The sequence below is a fragment of the Camelus bactrianus genome, unplaced genomic scaffold, assembly GCF_048773025.1.
Source record: "Camelus bactrianus isolate YW-2024 breed Bactrian camel unplaced genomic scaffold, ASM4877302v1 HiC_scaffold_40, whole genome shotgun sequence".
Taxonomy (NCBI): domain Eukaryota; kingdom Metazoa; phylum Chordata; class Mammalia; order Artiodactyla; family Camelidae; genus Camelus; species Camelus bactrianus.
In genome coordinates this window covers 1,775,556-1,799,282 of record NW_027413956.1, presented here as the reverse complement: position 1 = coordinate 1,799,282, position 23,727 = coordinate 1,775,556, and positions in this window count along the sequence as shown.

The following is a 23,727-nucleotide window of genomic DNA, read 5'->3' as shown; positions in this document are numbered from 1 at the left end:
CTCTGCACTGGGTCTGGAAATTAGTGATGCTTAACCAGTTGTTGTTGTTGTTGTTGTTGTTATTATTATTATTAATTATTATTAACAAATTCCACAGTAGTTTTTGGGAAAATTGGACCAGGCTGTGAGACACTGTTGAACTAGCAATAACCCTTGGGGAAAAGGGTTGAGAGAAATTAGACAGAACTCTTTTTTTGTTGGGTTTTTTTTGTTTGTTTTTGATATATGTATATGTATATATATAGCTATGAGAGTTTGAATGAGTTATTCAACTTCTCAAAGCTTCAGTTTCTTCATTGGAAAAACAGAGATAATGACACTAATGTTTATGTGACGATGAAATAAAGTAATACATGTGAAAGAAGATAATGAGGGAGATTTTTGGGTCAACTGAAGTCAACAACAGAGCCTTAGTCCAAGGATCAAGACTTAGAACCACATATTTGCAGGTGTGCAGTCAGCAATCAGGGCCACAAGGTCCTCCAGGGCCTTCCAAAAAGGAGCAAAAACAGCCTGGCCACAATCAACCATAACAGCTAGACCTTTGCTAATCAACTTGTGATTCATGGATCAGTAGCATCAGTCTCACCTGGGAGCCTGCTAGAAATGCAGAATCTCAGGCCCCACCCCAGCACTATAGAATTATAATCTTCATTTTAATAAGTACCTGAGGTGACTGAGCTCATGGGATTAATAAGGTTTGAGAAACATTTACCCAGACCATCTATATAAACTGTAGTCTATACAAGCAAAAGACAGGTAAGGGAAAAGAGGAAAAGATCTTCAAAGTAATGTGCTGTCAACTCATTGGGGATAAGAGTAGGGGCATGACTCTGGGGTTTTTTATTCCCCTAGGGGGCTTTAACTAAATTGGGGAGGGGTTAGGTGGGTGGGGCCCTGCTGCTAACTGAATGTTTGTGTTCCCCCAAAATTCATATGTTGAAACCCAATCCTCAATACAATGTTATTTGGAGTTAGAGCCCTTGAGAGGTGATAAGATCATGAGAGCAGAGCTCTCATGAGTGGAGTTAGTGTCCTTATAAAAGAAGACCCAGAGAGCTGCTTCTCCCCTTCCATCATGTGAGGACACAGTGAGATGATGCCATCTATAAACCAGGAAGTAAACCCTCACCAGACACCAAGTCCATCTTGATCTTGGTTTTCTTAGCTTCCAGAACTGTGAGAAATCAAACTCTATTGTTTATAAGCCACCAATATGTGGTACTTTGTTACAGCAGCCCAAGCAGACTAAAGCAGTACCAAATGAATCACTTGAAAAGATTATGGATTTCTTCAAGTAGGGGAAGTTGTCATTTGGGTAGTTAACTGTTTGATCAATTTGTGACTACCTGACACAAGAAAGAAGAAATTGGAGGGAGCAGAGTAGAAAAAGAGGTGGCAGGCAACAGGGCAACCTGCATACCCTAATTGTGGGGGGCCAATGCCTGAGTGTCTGTGTGCCAAGCAACAATGCTGGAGATAGTCAAGCTTGAGCCGCCATCTTGCCAGTGGCCCACACTCTGGAGCAAAGACTCTAGGACGTGGGGCTGAGGGGTTGGGGGCTGCTCATCCAGATTCAATCTCTTGCTTTTCCAGAGCAGGTACCTCCATCCTGGAGTGATCCCCACAAGGCCCTCAGAAGAATTCTCCTGGACTCAAGTTTGAGTTTTGAACTGGGCAGTGGTTTAATAATTAAAAATCATGAGAAAGTTATGAAATTTTCTTTAGATGTCACCCATGAAACTGCTTTGCAGCAAAGAACAAAGATCTAAAATTGCAAGCCTGGTGGGGAGTGACTGCAGAAAAATAAATTTGTTCCAGGTCAAGACCCAATGAGCTGAGACTGCTCAATAAACTTATTACTGAATAAGGTGCATGGGGGATACTGAACATCTAACACATTGTAGATATTATTATATCTATATAAAAAGAAATGTTTGAAAACTATAGAAATATACATGGATGGAACTAGAGATTATCATACTATGTGAAGTAAGTCAAACAGAGAAAGATAAATATCACATGATTACTTATATGTGAAATCTAAAAAGAAATGTGACAAATGAACTTATTTATAAAACAGAAACAGACTCACAGACATAGAAAACAAAAACAAACCTGTGGTTACCAAAGGGGAAAGGGGGGTGGATAAATTAGGAGTTCAGGATTTGTAGATACTAACTACTATATATAAAGTAGATAAACAACAAGGTTCTACAATGTAGCATAGTGAACTATATTCAATACCTTGTAATAACCTATAAAGAAAAAGAATACAAAATAAGAATATATATATATATATATATATATATATATAAATATATAAAACTAATCACTATGCCATACACCAGAAAATAACACAATATTGTAAATCAACTATACTTCAATCAAAAAAACAACTACAGAAATATAACTTTAAATAATAAAGTATTGGATAAATAAATTATAATATGTCAACATAGTAGTATAATACACCAATAAATATTATCATGAAGATAGAGATAACATAGGTAGAAGAACAGAAAAAGACAGACAGACTGATGTATTATATCGTTAAATAAATGCTCCAATATTTCTATTAATACTTCCATATGTCTACACTTATCTGGGAGGACAAACCACATGGTATAACAAACAGGTAATCAGAGTGTTGGACTTTGTAAATGATTTTTATATTGTAACTTTGTTATCCGTACCTTGTAAACTTTCCTTAGTGTATGTTTTCAGTTTGTAATTAGAAATAATTGTTCTCTCAGTTCATTCTCAAATTTCTTGCTATAATTTTACCTTCATCTCATCTCTTAGAGTATCCTTGTTTAGACTCACAGCTGTTCATAATTTTGTCTGCATTTGCAAAGAGTTCCTGTGCTCCAGGAAGGGGCTGATAAGAAACAGTACGTAGGTCAGTGCAGGCATAGATGATGTCTTTACATCCTATTGTGTGAAAAATTTTCTGCTGATTTTGCCTTTTGTTCTAAAATGAATCCATTATGCAGGCAGGCCTATCATCATTGCTTCTCAGTATCTTTATATATAAAGATGTTTTATGTTTGTAAAACTTTATCTGATTTGCCTTAGATTTCCTAGTTCTAGAAACACCAACCTTGGGTTTGACCCCCATTTCCTGTTTCATCAAAAATACCTCTTCATCCCTCTTCTCTTTGCAGACGGAAAGACAGGCTGTGTGCGACCTACACAGTCCTGTGAGTATAAAGAGTGTTTCAGGCAAAGTGGGCCTTGGAAGGAGCTGGGAGCATTTTCCACTGGGTTTGCCTTGAATGTGAGGAAGTTAAAATGACCTCCCCTAAGTTTTCTTACTTTGTTACATTTGCTTGTTTCCAGGATCTCTGGATTGCTAGCCCTCTAACTAAAAGAGGACATGCTTAGAGCTGAGGCCATGTGTTGGTTCTCACTTTGTCCTCCACTACATGGAGCCCAGTATCTTAGGCATCCTAGAGGCTAAATGGGTGTGAATTGAATCCTTAAGTATGTGAAAACATTAAAACTTTGAAAATTCATAAGACCCTGCACTAAAACAGATAAAGATCAGTCTAAACATATAGAGGGTCCAGAATAAAAGAGGAAAGCAGTTATTATAGAGTAAGGGTTCAAATAACATATTTATTCATGTAAAAAATGTTTTCATGTTCCTCTTTTTATAACCATGATTTGGTTCTCTATCCACGGCCTTTAGCGGTTGAACATTTCAACATCATTGAGTTAATGTTACTGCTCTCTGTCTTATGTGCAGGCAAATACATCTAGCATGAGGACCTGAGGAACATAAATTAAGGGAACTTGCCTTTTCACGGGGCCTCCATCACTTACTTTTTGTATATCCTTCCAAATCATAGACCCTAACTTTTGAATTACCAATAAAAAGGAAGGCATAAAACTTGGCTCAACAGCAATAGTTATAATAACCTTTAGATAACAGCCCTTTCATCAACCCATGTCATGTGGACCTCCCCTCTGATACATCATCTCCAGAAGCAAGGATGCAGGAGTATGGGCATGAATCCGAGACAACCCACAAAACTCACTCTGCATGACACCACTTGGAAGCATTTCCAAGTCTGTGGGGGCAGAGGAAATGCACACTTCATTTTTAGCTACTGTATTTTTCCTACAGTTCCTACCCCCTTCTTTCTACAGCAAACTGTACCTTCCACAACCTGACTTTCCTTTCACTGTCTCTAATCAGCGTCCCATGATAACACAGGGGGAGCAGAATGGATGTATCTTCAGTCTGTTTTCTCCTGCCCTCCAGACGAGAGCGCCTCTTTCCTTTCTCCGGTAATTTCAGAATGTGCTTTTATTATTATTATTATTATTATTGAGGTATAGTCAGTTTACAACATTGTGTCAATTTCTGGTGTACAGCACAATGCTTCAGTCATCCACGAATATACATATATTCGTTTTCATATTCTTTTTCACCATAAGCTACTACAGGATATTGAATATAGTTGCCTGTGCTGTACAGTAGAAACTTGTTTATTTTATGTATACCAGTCAGTATCTGCAAATCTCAGAATGTGCTTTTGATAATTCCTCTCCCCACTCTGACCTTACTCTGCTGTGTGGGATGGGGTGTGTAGGATGGGTTGGTAGAGAGGAAGGGGACATGGAGAGCACCCAGGAAACTGCTGCCGAGCCCTCTCACAACCTTCAGCTCAGCGTTAAAAAGAAGCAGAAAGCGCTCCGCTTCCAAATGAGTGCAGCCTACTTGTTCCACTCGGCCCCCTCTGTCCGGCCCTGCTAATGACTCTCAGACATTCAGAGCTCGTTTCCAAGAGATCTTGTAATGCTTACACACTCCACTAAATACCACGTGGATTCATGCCCTTCAGGTCACTTCACTAAGCAAATGAGAAACAATCCCCCTAAACAGAAGAGTGTTTTCAACATGGCACAAAAGGGACTTAGAGAGCAGGTGCATAGGGAAAGGGAAAGTTTATACAGTTTATACATCTAGGGAAACCAGACACACAAAAACATTCTTGGAAATGTGCAAGAAACAAATGAGAAAGAAGACAAAGGGGCAAACACATTATGCTTCAAAAAGGAGAAAGTGGTGAGAAAATTTTAGGAGCAACAAAGCAGGATTTGTTAGTTAAAAAAAATGAGCACTTATGTATATAGTGTTTTTGGTCTAAAGAATATTGGTACTAAATGATGGAAAACAGTAAAACAGGGAAAGAAACAAACAAGCTTTTCATCTAATCTAGGATATTTATTTATTTATGCTTTTATTATTGACTTTCTTTTCAGTTCTAGAATTCAACCAGAATGAATCATCAGATGAGCCCAAAGTGAGAAGCAGTCTACAGAGTAACTGACTTGTAATCTTCAAAAGTGTCGAGGCCATCAAAGTCAAAGAAGGACTGAGAAACGTCCAGATTGAAGAAAAGTAGACAGACACGGCTCTTGAATGGAAAGCGTGATCTAGTCGCTTCTTTCGTTATAAATAATATTGGGACAACTGGCAAAAATCTAATAAGGTCTATTGCTTAGGAAATATTATTGCATCAATGTTAAATTCCTGAGTTTGATATTTGCACTATGGTTATGTGCTGATTTTTAGGAAGTAGCACACAGTAGAATTTTAGAGGTCAAAGAGAACCATATCAGCAACTTACTCTCATAAAGTTCAGAAAAAATATGCACTGGTCTGGACAGATACAGATATATCTGTATCTGTACATGTATAGAAAAAAAGAGAGGGGAGAAGAAAATGTTAACAATTGGATGAAATATATGTTGGAATTCTGTATATTATTTGGGTAACTTTTCTGAATGTCTGAAATTATATAAAAAGTTGAAAGTAAACATAGAAGAGAATTGAACATCTTAACCCTCCATTTTCAGTTTTCTAGAAGCTTCAGGAAGGACAGAGAAACTCCAAGTTCCTGTCTTACCTCCTACCCAGGACCTAAACTGCACAACTGCAGCAAAAGATGGAAGTTGACTGGCAACATGTACCGGAGACATGCAAAAATACCCTTTCCTCCAGTCGCCTCTCAGCTCCAGAAGGGGCAGGGGGCGGAGGTGGGAAGGGAGGGCCAGATAGGATGTCTCCTGTTCAGATCAGACTCATCCTGACTGCGCTACGGCTTTTCCCGATCTAATCTCTCCCAAAGAGGGAAAATTAGCCTCATTTGGTATGAGGCTAATTTCCATTTTAAACATTCCCCAGTTAAAAATCTACAGGTTTCACAGCAATGTACTCACTTAGCACTTTACAAAAGTGAGGCAGCTGTGGAAAAGGCAGAAGAAAGCCAGGCTTTGTTTCAGAAACCCTACGTTTGTGCCCGTTTTTTTCCCAACTCTCTGTTAATGAGCTGCCTTGCTCTGGGCACATCCTTTGACCTTTTAAACTCAGTTTCCATACCTGGGACAGAGACACTTGCAAACTTGTTGCCAAGATAAACTCTAGGTGTGCACATGAAGCCATTTATAGACTGTAATAGGCAGTCTGTTATCATTTTGTTATATGAGGGCACCAAGGAAAGAAAGCTCATCTTCTGAGTTGTTGTCTCTTCCTGTCCCTTCTTATGTAAAGGGAACGGCACTGCAAACTATTAACTCAGAATAATTACCTTGGGGCTTCAGTCGGTCTTTCCATGTCAAGAGCAAAAAAAAAAAAAAAAAGCAAATCACAATGTACATGTAAGTTATAAGCAGTGTGTTCCTTGGGGACCAGCTGCTTCTCGCCTCTCCCCTCAAGAGCGGAGCAAGTCTTAGCAGCAACACAGCTACTGCTCAGAAGTGTCAGCCCCAGAGCTAACAGTGCCTTCGCTGGTCATCAGGGAGGCACTGCTGTGTAATGGCTCACCTGCCCGCCTTGTGAGGAACCTCAAGGTGGCCTCTGCCATCTGAGACAACTGAGGTTAGCCCAAGTTCAAGTCCACCAATAACTGAAGCTGCCTGGGAAAGATATCTTCAACTGGGAGGCCCAGCAGGCAATGGTGACCACTTCTAACGACACTGATGTCATTCTCTGGTCTTCCCTCTGTCAACATCTGTACCATCGGGCCCTTGGGAAAAATGATTTTCCCCCAGATGACTTTCTTGCTTCTGCCTAAGAGTTTTCATACACAAAAAGCTGCAGTTTCCAGGCAAATAAATAAATAAAATCAAGACAGAAAACTGAGTAAGCTGGAGTTGGCAGAATCCTGTGACCTGAGAGAGCTCCAGCTTGGCTTGGTAGCTGGTCCTGTCTCAGTCTTTTTCTAAGTACATTTGCATGATCATAATGGTTGTCTAGTGAGGGTGAGGGTGGTGCCAAATCTTCCAAGCAGCTCAGTCTCTGGACTCCTGCCAGCCAGCCTGTCAGCCGGCAGTACCCAGGTCTTAGGACAAGGAGCTGGGCTGGGGATTTCAGTCCTAGGCAAAGTCACCTAAGGTGAAGTCAGATGATTCAGCTCTTTTCCTGGCTGCATTTCTCGAAGCTTTTCCATAGACACATGCCTCTGACAATGTTCTTCCCACCCGGGGCTTCTGCAGGCATAACTGTAAGCCCGCCCCTTCACGCCCGATAGTATGGGAATACGCATTTTCCCATATTGTTTACCATCCCTGGCTTCTGGGTTTCCACCCTAGCAAATCCTCCCAGCAGACTGTTTAAATGAACTGTCATCCCCATCACACTGCTCAGACAGGGAACCTCTACCTGCTGGAATGGAGATGCATGGGTGTTCCAAAGTTTGGCACAAAACCTTGTAAAATGAGGCCAAGTTTGTATCTCTTTGACTTTATATATTCTATTTGGATATCCTCCTCTCTCCCCCACTGACCCCCCAAATGGAATACTGCTGAAGAGACCATCTGCCGCAAAGGCCCGTACCCAGTGATCAAAATATTCTCACTTCTTTCCCAGCTTGGTGTCAGTGATAAAATATGTGAGGCTTGCAAACTGGCCTTTCAGGATTTAAGCCTCTTTAAAAGCCAGGTGACATCGCCATCGTGTTTGGCTCTGCCAGCCATACTCAGAAAATGGTGAATTTTATGGTAAATTTCTCCTAGTTAAACAAAAACCAAGTCTAAACACGAAAGGATTTGAGAAGAGGCACAGCTGTGGTCTTGTGTGTCACCATATTATCTCAGAAAGATGAAAACTGAACAAATGACAAACAATGGCCCTGGCAAACCCACAGAGCCTGGGAGGAAGGTGGATGTTGGTTGGGGAGAGACATCAGCTTTAGAAAGTCAACACCTGTCTCAGATGGCCAGCAAGTCACACATACCCACATAACGTCATGCTTAGAGACCCAACAGCAAATAGGCTACTCTCATGCCTGACAAACCCAGATGCACGTCGAAACTTTTCCACCCTTCTCAGTGGTCAGTCAGTGTCAAACTATGGCGTCAAGAACATCTCTAACTGGGCTCCTCTTTAATATTGCTCTCTTTTATTTTAAATATCTGGTTCCAGAATAAGAATTGTCATTATGAACTTTGACCCCAGGAACTGGTCATGTAGGGTCATGAAACAGCTCTGACAGACCCTAATTACCATTCAATGCATTCCACTCTGTAACATTTGAGGTTTCTCCAGGACCTTCTCATTCAGTCATAGGACAGGGCATAGAGATGGGCTTCAAAGAGTGTAATTTTTGACAGGGAAAGAATCTACAGAGCAACAAGTCAAATTACATTTACTACTTAACATCTGCACCAAACCTCAAGAGGTCGGATGTTCAACATTCTCTGCCTGTTCTACAGAGAGTCTCCTGACGTGTAAACCATCCTTTATGCTGTCTCTGATTCTTTTCCAATGACCTTTTTAGAGTAGTGACAATACAGCTCTCTCACCACAGAAATCTCCAACAGTATTTGAAGACAGGCCTTATAAAGTCAGCCTTTTACATTAACTGATCACCTTATTATGAGAGTAAATCAAAGCAGTTAAGCCCAGGCTTCCTGAAAGTTGCAGGTCAGGTGTGGAAGGGAGGATAACCTTATCCTAACAGAAAGTTCTGTGAAAAAAATTCTTTCAGATCTTTTTCCTTATGTCCACTAGCTTTAATGATACATATGTATGTACTATAACTGTGTCTCTCAATTTCCTGGGTCACTTTTCTTCCCATCACGGAAGAGATATTGGGGTGCCACACACGTCAGGCCATACATCCCGATGCTTAGACTAGAAACTGTGATTATTAAATGGGTTGTTGTAAGTGTGTGCTATCTTACACTTTCCAGAACAGTACATGCGGTAAGGAAGTAAACACAACAACCCCTTGGATTTCAGTTGCAACCATCAGCTCCTACATTTCCAGAACAATCTCCAAGGGTCCATGACATATAACAAATGATCACTTTGCTGAGGTTCAAATTTGAATCTTATGATGCAGAGAACTTGCTCGGGGACAAGTCACTCAGCTGATGTATGAACCTAGGGATTGTTCCACATCTCAGCTCTGAGAGGCTTCATATTGGAAGGCAGCTGAGAGCAATGGTTAAGAGCATGGATACCGGATGCAGACTAGATTGAAATCCATTGCTGCCACAAAGTTACTTGGTGACCTTGAGCAAGTCATTTAAGCCCCTTAGTTTCATCATCTTTGAAACAGGGAAGAGAAGTATCTATCTAATAGAGTTCTTGTTCTTGTGAGGACTAAATTAGTTGTGTGTTAGATCTCAGCTGGGGGCCTCTGGAAAGATGCAGAGGCAAATGTTATGGTGAGGCTAGTTCTTGGAGGTGTTATAAGGCTAAGATGGCAACAGTGAGGGTAAAAGGAAAATAAAACAAGAGAAGCTACAATGTGATTCAGCATGACTCCCGCCATACTGGCTCCTCCACAAACAGCCAGGAAGACACAGAATGTGGCTCAGCCAACATTCTTTCAACGAAGGGGACTGAAACTGGATTTCTGTGGAAGGGTTGCCAAAAGGAACTGTGCCGTGTGTAGTCCGCAAATAAGATAGCGGAGGGGGATTTATCTTTTTGGTTCCTTTCAGCTACTTTAATTCCAACTGGTTCACTCTGTAGAGAGCCAACTCCCTTATTCTACCAAAAGCCTCATCTGATCCCTTGGCAGACACCTTGGAAGCCACACCCCATGCCTCCGCCAGATCTCAAAATGGAGAGGTGCCTGATGCGAGCTGCACGTTGAAAGAGAAAGACGTGGTTGAGGGATATGGGAAGGCATGTTAAGCTTTGTACCCCAAGAACAGTGTGCAAAGCACTTAGAACAGAGCCTGGCACATGGCAGCCACAGTGAAGTTCTTCCTACTCTTGTTCACTGCTGCTTGTCCCTGAGAGTAAACCGTATGAGATTAGAGCTGTGTTTAATGAGAAAACAAGTTCTAAATAGACAGTCAACCAATACAAGAAAATTGAAATTAAGATCTAGGAAAATGACTCATTCTTGGTAAGTGGAAAAGAAATTCTTGGTAAGAGAACACAGAAATCAACAGCTGCCCAACACTCTGGTAGGAGCAAGTCCATCACATGCTTTATGTGGAAATAAAGAGAAGCTATCCATGAAATGCTGTGAGGATCTGTTCCTTCACACAGGGTTGTGCTGTGGTGGTATTCAGAGAAGTCTGCATCTGGGAGGAAGGTTAGGAGGAAGAAAAGTGGCAGGATGGCCAAAAGGAAGAAGGAAGCAGGCTGTAAATAAGGAAGAAACCCATATTCTTTCAACCCATCAATGAAAAAAGATTTGAAGATTCAAAAATTGAAAGAAAAAACTCTCCTCAAATTTTACTTTTTATTGTATAATTACTGGGAAATATCTTGAGCTGAATGTGGAGAATTCTTGTCTGGGGGACTGAAGGAGGAGTGGATGAAATATCTACTCACTGATCAAAGTAAAGCCCTTAGAACAATGCCTGGAACATACTAATGTCAAGGAAATACTGGCTACTGGTATTACTCTTAGTTTATTCTACCTTTTCTTGATAAAAATTCTCTTCCTAAACCAAAAACACATGTACTTAGGTTCACAGGACTGTAAGAAGACAAGCAAGTTCTGTATGGTAATCAGTCAACTAACGTTCATATGAAGGGAATTTGGCAATACCTATCAAAATAAGTGTGCTTACTTGCAAAAAAAATCCCCTTTATACCATAACCTAGTGATTCTACTGCTAGGAATTTACCCAGTTGAAATACATTTTCACATACAAATAAAATAACCAATGTAGAGTGTTATTTCAACCTTTTGGTAATAACAACTGTTGAAAAGAACATCTAAGTTTTCACTAGTGGCAGACAGGTTAAACATACTTTAATACAGCCAGACAATGGAATACTCTACAGCCATAATAAAAATAAGGAACTATTTTACATACTTCTAAGGAAAGAGTTCCAAGATAAAGTATAAAATGGAAAACTCAAGGTAACAAAATAGCACATATAGAATGCAATCATTTTTGCACAAAGGGTGAATAAACGTAAGTATACGTATATGTACACACACACATGCACTTGTGTATGTATAAAATAACTTTGGAAGAATGTATAAGAAACTTAATCTGCCTACAGGGAGAACTGGTTGACAAAGAGAAAAAGGTGGAGGGAAATTTTTCCCTATATTCTCTCTCATTTATTTTTGAATGTCTTTGAACCATGCAAATGTATTGCTTATTCAAATACAATACAATACAATACAGTATAATACAATAAAAAAGGAAGTGACTTTAATTATTTATTTTTAAAGAATTAAAATAGAATGTGCTTACAGCTGCCTCTCCTCACATAGGATTCTAAGTTTCTGGGGAGTTCTGAGTAGGGCCATAGGGCACAGGAACCCCGTGACTGCTTTGCTCATGAAGATAGAATGGTAGATAAAGCATCCAAGACATGTCAGGAGTGGAACCAGCAAAGAGGGAACAATATATTTCATAAGATGGATAAAAACTTAATTGGCCCAGAAATAGTTTCAGGCTAATGTTCAAGCTGGGTGGAGGTCACCACTGAGCCTCATACCTGGGAAGTCATTTGGCCATGTTATGCGAGGCGAACATTGTTGATAACCATGGTCATATCTATGACAGAGTCTAGGGAACTCAGAAAACATAATAATGATGAGTACACTGTAAAATAAGAATGTCAAAAGAGATGTCACAGTTTTCTTAGATAACATCTTTATTCTGACGCTGTCTCTGAATCACAAGTGGACAGTCAAGTCCCAACTCAGCCCCTGAGTGACTGTGCCAGTCACTTGGCCACCCTCAGCCCAGCTTTCCTCTTCTGTTTAGTTGTGTTGCTGGGAACAAGTAAGGTCCTTGATTGTCAAAGAATCAATCACAGAAGCAATGGTATGTTTTTCCCATTAAACACAGTGAAGCCAAGCTTCTCTCCACCATTTGCCCAATGCTTGGTCAGAGTCAAGTGGTGACATTCTAGTAAGTCTTGAACGAACTAAGGGTCCTGGGCAGAGACTCCTAAAGCAAAGAGTGTCTCTCTCTCTTGAGTCTGCCCTAGACTCATGAGCTGACCCCAGCAAGTCACCCACTCTCCTTGACCTCAAGTCTTTTGTTTTAAAAATGAGAGAATCAGACTGTGTAAAGTTTCCCCCCATTTCTAAAATTCTAAATTTTTTGAGGTACTTTGATTTATTCCTTCAACCAGTACTTATTGAGGGCCTATGTGCGCAGCACTATTGCTTTATAAATCTCAACTCAAAGTGATTCAGAGTTCTAAAGACAGTTCAACTAGCAGCCATCTTAAATGTCAATATTTGATGTTACCTTCTTTTCCAAGTTCTTTTGAGAACAGAACACCACATAAATGAGATTAAATTATCAGTGAAAAAATATCAACTATTCCATTATGCAAAGAAATTACACTTATTTTAGGATATATTTATTATTATTGTTGTTATGGTTATGTTCCTTAGCTACTCATTTTAAATATCCTAAAAGATGTGCTCTCCCCTCATTTTGACCAAAAGTCAGTCTCACTCCTGTTTCCAATCTGTAGGTTGGGCTGAAACAGCTGCTCTGTTGCCTGTGTTTTGCTCTCTGATTTAGTTAAATAAGCCCCACAGGTGACATGAGAGGCCTTGCTCTAGAATCATCCATCTATCCTGGGGACACAGTACGAGACATGCTGTGAGTGAGAGGAGATGGGGCAGCAACATGGTTATTAGACATATCTAGAGTTATGGAGTGTTTTATGGCTTTTATCTGCTTTTTACTCATCCTCTACCAAGAGATCACTTGTGACCTTAAATTTATGGCATAAACAGTATCAAGAGACAAATAGGAAACTTAAAAAAAAAAACAAAACACAGATAGTAGAAAAATGTGCAACACCACCAGTAGACAGAGTTCCTATAAATTGATAAAGAAAATTCTAGCTTAGGGAGACGTTTTAATTATTCATTCAACCAGTATTTATTAAGACCCTAGGTACCCAGCTCTGTTGCTTTATGAAATGCATACGAACAACTAGCAAGTAAGAGAGGTAAAGGGCCAATAAATGCGTGAAAAGATGCTCAATCTCACTAAATTACAGAGAAATACAATCTAAAATAAAACAAGATGATATGTTTAATGTTACAGATTGATGAAATAATAAAAAGAGTGATTAAATTCAATGCTGATGAAGGATGAGGGGGAAAAGTCACTCTCATTTTGGTGGGATTGTGAATTTCTATAAATCATTTTGGAAACTTTTCTGATAATATGTATTAAAAGCAAAAAAAAAAAAACATGTAAAATATGTCAGAAGTAAAAATATAAATGACCTATGTCATTTTTTTCTAGTGCATATGTAAATATATACTATTGATATAAAATAAGTATATATATAACACAGAAATAATAATACCCATTAAATAATACCTATCTAAATAATAAATATATGTGAACAAGTGTGTTAACCACAGCATAACTTTCTAGCAGTTATTAAACTATATATAGGCTGAAAGGACATAATAAGTTGAACAATTGTATATGATGGTAGGATGACATGGAACCACTAAAAGAATACATTATTGGCCTTGAAAACTGTCATAATGATTTGTAAAGCTTTATTGATATACAACTGATATAGAATAACTTATATATATTTAAAGATTACAATTTGAAAAGTTTTGATACAGACACACACACACAAATTGTGACTCCATCAATACAATCAAGATAACGAACGTATTTTTCCTAAGCCCCAAGTTTTCTCATGCCTCTTTGCAATCTCTCCCTGGGGAAAGTACCCACAATTTCCTCTCCACCTCCCTTCTCCCCATCTGCAGGCAACCACCATCTGCTTTCTGTCGCTATAAATTTGCTTACATTTTCTAGAGGGTTGCATAAATGGAAGAATTATGCACTCTTTTTAGTTTCTAATTTCTTTCACTAAGCATAATTGTTTTGAGATTCATCCGTGTTGTTTCATGTATCAATGGTTCATTCCCCTTTTAGTGATGCGTAGTATTCCACTGTATGGATACACCAACCTTGTTTATCTATTCACCCATTGGTGAACATCTGCATTGTTTCTAGTGTTTGGCTATTACAAATAAACATGAAAATGTGTGTACCAGTCTTCCTGGGGACACATGCTTTCTCTTGAATAAATCCTGGGGTGGAATGGCTGGATCATATGTAAGTGTATGTTTAACTTGATAAGAAACTGCCAAACTGTCTTCCAAAGTAGTTATAGCATTTTACATTCCCATCAGCAGTGTATGAGAGTTAGAGTTCTACTAAGTCCTTCCCAACACTTCATATGATTTAAAGTTCTAGCCACACTAATAGCTATGTAGTGGTATCTAACTGATGTTTTATTTTCAATTTTATAATTGAAATTATAATTATGTTGAGCATCTTTCCATGTGTTTATCTGATATCTAAATATCTTCCTTGGTGAACTATATATTTAAGTCTTTTGCTCACTTTTTTAAAAGTTGGGTTATTTGGGTTTTTTTTTTTTTTTGCTCTTTATTTTTTATAGATTTCAATTCAAGTCCTTTATCAGTTATATACTTTGCAAATATTTTTCCCAGTCTGTGGCTTGTCTTTTCACTCTCTTAGCAATGGCTTTTGAAGAGTAAAAAAATTTAATTTTAGTAAAGTCTAATTTATCAATTGTTTCTTGGATCATGCTTTCAATAGCATGTCTATGACAACTTTGCCCAACTCAAGATCACAACCAACCATGGATCAAATTCAATGCATAGTTGGTTTAATCTGCAAATATGGATCCCACAAATGTGATTGGCTCACTGTACTGCAGCATTTTATATAAGGGATTTGTGTGTTGGTTGATTTTGGTATCCACGGAGGGTCCTGGAACAAATTCTCTGCAGATACTGAGGGATGACTGCATGAAATCTTCTTTGAATCTTTCTTAGAACTCACCAGTGAAACTCTCTGGTCCTAGGCTTTTGTCTTTTGGGAAGTTTTGTTGTTGTTGTTGTTGTTGTTGTTGTTGTTCATTTGTTTTTATCACTGATTTGATCTCTTTACTAGTACTTGGTCATTCAGATTTTCTATATCCACATAATTCAGTGTTGGAAGATTGCATGTTTCTAGGAATTTATCCATTTCTTCTAGGTTGCCCAGTTTGTTGATGTATTGTTCATAGCAATCTCTTTGATCTTTTACATTTATATGGTACCAGTTGTAACTTCTCCTCTTTCAATTCTGATTTTATATATTTGGGCCTCTACCTTTTTTCTTGTGATGAGTCAAGCAAAGGTTTGTCAGTTTTGTTTACCTTTACTTTAACAAGCTCTTAATTTCATTGATCTTTTCTATTGTGTTTTTACTCTTTATTTCCTCTCTGACCTTTATTATTTCCTTCCTTCTAACTTCGGGCTTTGTTCTAATTCCTTTAGGCATGAAGTTAGATTGCTTATCTGAGATTTCCCTGTTTCTTAAGGTAGGCCTATATCACTATGAACTTCCCTCTTAGAACTACTTTTGTGGCATAGCATAGATTTGGGAATGCTGTAGTTCCATTTTCATTTGTCTCTAGGTATTTTTAAATTTCCCTGTGATTTCTTCCTTGACCCATTGGTTGTTCAGTAGCACGTTGTTTAATCCCCACATATTTGTCATTTTTATAGTTTTATTCTTGTAACTCATTTCCAGTTTCCTATTTTTGTGGTTAAAAAAGATGCTTGATAGGATTTAAATCTTTTTAAATTTATTGAGATCTGTTTGTGGACTAACGTGATCTATCCTAGGAATGTTTCATGTGCACTTGAGAAGAATGTATATTATGCCACTTTTGGATGGAATGTTCAATATGTATTTGTTAAGTCTACCTGGTCTACTGTGTCATTTAAAGCCAATTTTTCTGTATTGATGTTCTTTCTGGGTGATCTATCCATTAACATAAATGGGATATTAAAGTCGCCTACTGTTACTGTATTGCTGTCAATTTCTCCCTTTAAATTTGTTAATATTTCCTTTATATATTTAGGTACTCTATGTTGGGCATGTAAATGTTTACAAATGTTATATCCTCTGTATTGATTCCTTTCTCACTGTATAATGTCCTTCTTTGTCTTTTATTACAATCTTTGCTTTAAAGTCTATTTTGCCTGACATAAGAATAGCTATATCAGCTTTTTTTGTTGTTTCTATTTGCATGGAATATCTTTGCCATCCCTTCACTTTCAGTCTGTGTGTGTGTCCTTACATGTGAACTGGGTCTCCTGTAGGCAACGTATAAATGAGTCTTGTTTTTTTTTTTTTTTTAACCATCCAGCCACTCTATATCTTTTAATTGAATGTCTATTTCCTTCCCCAGTTAGGGAAGTTTTCAGCCATTATTTCTTCAGTTAAGTGTTCTGCCCATATCTATCTCTTTCTTCTCATTCTGGGACCCTTACAATGCAAAGATTATTCTGCTTGATGCTGTACCTTAAGTCCCTTAGGCCATCTCCATTTCTTTAATTTCTCTTTTCTGCTCTGTTTGGGTGATTTTCACTGCCCTGTCTCCAGGTTGCTGATTCAATTTTCTGTTTTATCTAATCTGCTGTTGAACCCCTCTAGTGTGTATTTTAGTTTGGTTACTGTATTCCTCAGCTCTGTGATTTCTGTTTGTTACTTTCTTATATTTTCTGTCTCTTTGTTGAAGTTCTCAATGTGTTCATACATTCTTCTCCTGAGTTCTACGATAATTTATATGACCATTACTTTGAACTCTTTATCAGGTAGGTTACTTATCTCCATTCATTAAGATCTTTTTTTCTAAGGCTTTGTCTTGTTTTTGTTTGGAGTATATTCTTCTGTTTTCTCATTTTGCTTGGCTTTCCATGTTTGTGTCTATGTACCATTAGGCAGAACAGCTTTAGTGAGGCTGCGAGAGCATGCTAAGGTTGGAGCAGGCTGTTGTTTTAGTGATGAAGGGGAAGAGCACTGAGGGCAGGGCAGGTGCATAGCCATTGCCTAGCAAGGCTGTGTTTGTATGTACCCCTTGGGGTCCCTGGACATTAGCCTTGTTGGTCTCCAAAGCCAGATATTTTGGAGATTATTTCTCCTGCACAGGTCCCAAAGATTAGGGTGCTCAATGTGGGGCACAAATCCCTCATTCCTCAGGGAGTAGCTCTATATGTGTGAGACCCTCCCCCCCACTGTAAGTCAATGTATTAGGGTTGGGGGTTTTGGCAAGATCACTTCTCTGTCTTTCCTACCTGTCTCGATGTGGCCCCTTTCTCACTTATTGTGGAGGGGCTGTTCAGCCAGTTACCAGTCCTTTCTGAATGGTAATTGTTCCATATGTAGCTGTAGATTTTGGTGCATTCATCAGAGGAGGTGAGTTCAGGAACCTTCTATGCCTCCATCCTGGCTGCTTACTGAATCCATAGTGATTTTTCAGAGCAACAAAAGTAGATTGCAGCAATGATGTGTTTAGTATAATCCAAGTTTCATAAAAGTCAAGACAGCCAAAAATGTACATGTGCATAAACACTTTGCTATACATTTAGATGTGATGCAGCATGAAGAGAAGACGGCAAAGATGCACACAGGCTGTTAACATCACCACTTACTAGAAGCTGATAGAATATAGCCATCAAGAACTGGGGTGCAGAGTGAGTGGGTAGGAGAAGATGCTTCATTATTTTTCTTCATGTATACTTACATTGTTTTATTCATTGCAGGGAACCTGGATGACTCTTACAATGTTCAAGGGAAATTTGATAACATAAAAAATTTTTAAAGACCAAAAAAAAAAAAAAAATACACCGGACATCAGCAGAAGGGACAGCAAAATAGGAAAAAGCAAGAAGAAGGTGGGGTTAAAAGAGTCTAAGGCAGAAGGAAAGCAGACTGTCCCTCATGTGCATTGCCTTCATGCAAAAGATCAGCCAACACTCAGGTACTAACTTGAAGGAATAATGAGCAGAGAGCCTTGCCTTACCATATATGTATATATAGCTCTTGTGTAACCTGTCAAAAGGACCTCTAGAGTGTCAGCATGTGATTTAATAAAAGCCAGGATTCCTCTCCTGCTGAAAGTTTCATGTAAATCCAGATCATGTAATTACCCCCATCATCATTCCCTGTTCCATCTACAAATATTTCCAACAGTATTATCTGTAAAGTTACAAACTGCTTTCATCACAGTCCTGTTTCTATAAGGTGTTAGACACTGTGCTTACCATTTTATAAATAAAACTTAAGTTCTTTATTTTATGACCTATAAATAATAATTGAGTTACAATGAAAACATTGCCATTCTTTTCTCCTTTCTCCTTAAGGGCCAGGAAACACAGCTTTGCATTTCAAGCACCCAAGGATACTATGATTCTTACTACACAGGAAACATGATAGGATAAATTAAAGGATAAATATGGTGAAATCCATCAGGAAAGTCTGCCGGTTAAGGATGTTCAGATTAAAATTAATCACAGATCCTTTACTAACAGGTAGCTATTATTTTTCCCCCAAATATTACCTAGATGATTGCCTTAAATCTCTACTTCATTTTGTACATGCAGACATGGTCTCAAACACTCTGTAACAAAGATGGGAAGCAATCCTTCTCAAGTTAACATATTATTTCTGTGCAATTTCCACCATGAACAGAGCATATTAATGTATTCATTCACCATCTGTGTCTGTTGGTACCATGGCCAGTTACCCCAGAGGACTAAGACACCCTATTTTGTAATAGACATTTGGACAATCACAGGGACTCCCAAATGAACAATGTGAGGTCTCTATTATGTGCAGATGGAAGACAGATAAATAGGCAAACACGGCAGGTTCAGCAGTTTGCTTGGAATTCTCAGTCCTGGAGGATTAAGATAGGCACACAGAAATATGTCAAAGCCAGTCTCCATCCTTATAAAGCACTAAAAGTGAAGCTTAGAGGAGAATTTTTTGCTAGTTTTTCATTTGTATCAACAAAGAAAATTGTCAGTTCATTTAAGAAGCCCCCTTTCTTGGGAAAAGCCCTGTTAACCTGCCCATTCACAATGTCCTTCAAACATCCTATTTTGTTTTCTCTGTGGGCAGCTTCAGTTCAGGGAAAACCAAAAAAACAAACAAACAAAAAAAAAAACATAAAACAAAAGCCATAGGCTTGAGGCATGAATGAGAGATGGGGAAAGAAAATGGCTGACCAGCTCTTCTTTTCTGTCATTTGGGAAACACAAGAGTATCTACTTTAAAAACCAATTATATTTAAACTTAAATAAGTCACTTTGAGGCACACTCACAATTTTTTAAAAGATGAGGATAATCATAATATTTGTATTATTTCTTTTGTTTGTAAATGGTTAACTTTTCTGCTCTAGAAACCAAATGTGGTCCTACTTAGTCATTCATCATTCTCATGGGCTCCCTAGAGAATTATGTACCAATAATTGAGACCTGAGGAGCCCTAAACATTTTTCTTTTAATCAGTATATGTGGTTCACTGTTATATTACTTGGTCTATAGCTCTGAGATTTTTCTGTTATCTGGTTGCTATTTTAAGAATGTCACATAAGGTAAATTATTATTTTTAGCAAAACTGAAATACACCTTTCATATAAAAATGCTAAAGGAACTCCTTGAGATTTTTTCAGGTATCTGGATAGAATGTTATAGAGTTCATCTGCTGAATCCTCAGTCCAGAGCAATGATCCCTTCTTCCCAAAACATATATCTACTCCAAGTAGCTTATTCATTTATTCATTATTCATGTATTGAGTGCTTATTATGTGCCAGGCACTGTAAAATATACTGGGGACAAGTTGATAAATGACTCATTCCTTACTCTGGAGTATCGCATAGTCCAGAGGAGGACAAGGGAAGCATACAAGACAAATTACAACTCAGCCTGATAGGAAGCAAAATAGAGTTATATATAAAGTCTTATGAAAGCACTGAGAAAATGTGACCAACCCCCAGCCCTAACTCAGGGAGTCTAGGAAGACTTCATAGGAGTGACAAAATTTCACCTGAGTCTCCAAGAATGTATAGAGGTTGATCAGGTAAAGAATGGATAAATGGATGAAGTGTTTGACAGGATGCTGATAACTGAAGAGACAATTATCAGCATCTGCTGGGTTCTAGGCAGCCTTGAGAATGGTTCTCCTGATAAGAAGAACCACATTTGCAAATGCAGAGATGCATGGATAAAACACAGCAAGCTTAAGGAATGACAAGATATTTAGGTTACCTGGACAAAAGGTCTGTGCAGAGGAAGATGTAAGGAAATGAGGTCGAAATTCAGGTTGAGATCAGCAAGTAAATTCTCTTAAATCCAACATCAAAGTGTTTGTACTTCGTTCTGGAAGACACAGAAAGGCAAGGTAGATTTTTAAGCGGAGGATTTCAAACATTCAAATTTATTTACTGAGCACCTAGTATATGCCAGGCCTTTTCTAGACTCAGCATTTAACAGTCATGAAGAAACAGACAAGAACTCCTGAATTCATGGGGCTCATAGTCAAATGGGAAAAGGCAGACAATAAGCAAAGTAAGTAAGAAAGAAAGTAAATTTAGTAAATGTAAAAAAAAGTAAATATAGTAAATTTAAAGGTGGTAAGTGCTAGGGAGAAAAATAAAAACAGGAAAGAGTGAAGTGAAGTAATTAGATTTATGTTTTAGAACAACTCTCCTTGATTATTCAAAGAGATTAGAGATAGACTGCAGACAGATATACATGTTAAAATTTCATTAAAGTGTTCATGGCAGGTACGGTAATGCTAGGAACCACAATTACCCAATGGGAATGAAGAGAAAGAGACAGATTCAAAAGAATCAACAGGACTCTATTAGGGATGTATTGTATATAAGATTGAAGAAGAAAACGACGGATAAGAATTATGCTGTTTTCTCATCAAAGTTTGAGTAATCATTAGAAAAGGAAGATCGAGAGTCATGTTATTGTTGTATGATCTCATTAAGGTCATAAATTGCTTAACCTCTCCTAGACCACTAGAAGATGTTACTCTCCTCATTCTTTGAAACAAGAAGCACTAAATCCATTCAACTTCTTGAGATAGTTCAGTATTGCCAACAATACTTCAGCACCTGGGAAATGGTTTCTTGGTATCTGAATAGTCATCCAATGGGTCATCTTCAGAGAAAATATTTGGAAAAATTCCTGTACTTTTTTCTGATTATACCATGAACTCTAGAGGTAGAGACATTGGCCACCAGAAGACATATTTCATCCTATTTTAGCTCCACAAGTCAGAAGAAGCACTGAAGTCTAGTGGTGTACAGAGAAAACTTACAGTGAATTTTTAGTGAATGGTAACTGATATTACATTTGTTAACATCTCTGGATGTGATGGACACATTTTGGGAGTCAGTGTCCGTCACTTGGCTCAGACTTTTTTAGACTGATATCATGATGCCTCCGGATATATCCCACCCTGATAATGAATGTGCTGGTCTTCTCCGAGTCTCCTTGGTGACACTCAATGCTCCCAACCACCTGTGTCGTCTGGCATCTGTGCCTGTTGCTGCAGTCCTGGCTGCCGCATCAACCACGACTCCATCCTTGTGTGGGCGAGCTGTGGAGACAGATGGTCCCTCGGTACAGGGTAGGGACTGTCAGTCATGGAGGAGAAACATGAGGCTGGAGCGTGGAGTGTAGATCAAGAGCACGCCTTGCATGGTTCCAATACCCGAAGTTAAAATGGAGCAGCTCCATATCTGTTCCCCCTCAGGGAGTTCCTGGACCCATCTGAAAGACTGCAGATTTTTTTTTTTTTTTTAATTAGAGGAAAATGAATAACCAGAGAGGGACTACTCCATTCACTGTGCCTCTCTTTTAGCCATTATCTAGTTTGGACAGTCCATTGATTGAGCATTGAAGAAATGTCATTTCTAATGTAAAAGGACATTCTGGATGGGCACCAAGGCTGGCTGCACTTCTTCTCAAGGAGAAGGGAACAGCCTCTCCCCTGAAGTGAGACCAGAGTCCAGGAAGGAGTCACTGATTTGCAGGAGAGAGAGTCCCCTTGAAGGTTAGTACAACGGCTCTCAGAGAGAATTCTGGAAGCTACAGCTGACTCCAGCAGTAGTCATTGATTCTTGAAAGGCAAGGGCAGCTTGTGATGGGAGACACAGCAACAACTCTGATTTCTTTTAGCTAGGAAGAGGGCTTTATCTGGACTTCCTTTTATTTTGACCATATGCTTTTTTACCGCCTTGATTTTCTGTATTAGTTTTGGGCATAAGGGAAAGAGAAGGATTGAGGGAAACCTAAGGACATCTCCTTCAGTGGGAGTTTAGAACTGCATCTGAGAAACTTCATTCTTGCTGCTGAGTCTTCTTGCAGCAAAATGAATAAATAAAACTCATCTCTGATCCATGGGAGATGAAATACCTTTTTGTTCAAGGAGGGTTTCTGTCACCTGCTGGCTGTCTAGCTGTTGGTCTAAAGAAAGGAGTGTCCAATGTAAGGTAGTTTTCCAGAGAGAGAGAGAGAGAGACAAGGATCTTGGAGACAATCCAATCATCAAAGTATCACAGTGTTGTCCTGTGGCTGGATTTCTAGTTTATCCTCATCTGAGCTTTATCATCCCTATTTTGACCTTTTCAATAGATACTCTTCTCTCTCACACAGACACCGCCTACAGTGTGAGGATCTTTGCTTACCCTCACTTGCACAACTCATGCAAACAGCATGGGGAAGAGGAACCCAGAAAGAAATATACTGGGTGGGCACATAGCCACGTGGGCGCAGAGGTGCTCGAGCTTCCACCAAGACCAGGAAAGCAATAGCCAACCTGCCAAAGGGCGCGCAAAGCCCTAGGCTTTACACCGCATTGCAGGTAAAGGCAGACACAGGAAAGGTGAGCCTAGAGGTACCCACATGAGTCTGGGGACTCCCTTCAGCCACCTCAAAATGTATTGCTGGTAAAATCCTAAAATGCAAGCTTAATTTCTTCCCTGAAAGGGGTGAAGAGAGAGATCAGATGCACATGGCATGAATCGCCCAGAGCAGGGCAAGAAAAGGAAAAAGGCAAATTTGGGACAATAAACATTGGCAAGGAAGAGGTGAAAGGGAAGAAGCCAGTGCGTGACTGATCCTAGGACTCTCAGTAGCAGTCTCCAAATCAGTAAAACAAGCTGAGGCCTCCATGGTTCCTCTTCTTGGGTTTATAAAGGTGCAGACCCCAGGGAACGACTGGCTGGGGGCGGGGGGAGGGCACGTATTATCAGTCTAGATGCAACAGAAAGGACAAAATAAAATACAACCCATTCAAATGCTAGCAAAAGGACCAACAAGAAGACTCCCTGAGATCCGTGGAGAAATTCATCCAGGACCTCAGATCCTGGCTGTGCTGTCCCTGTCCCCTTCCA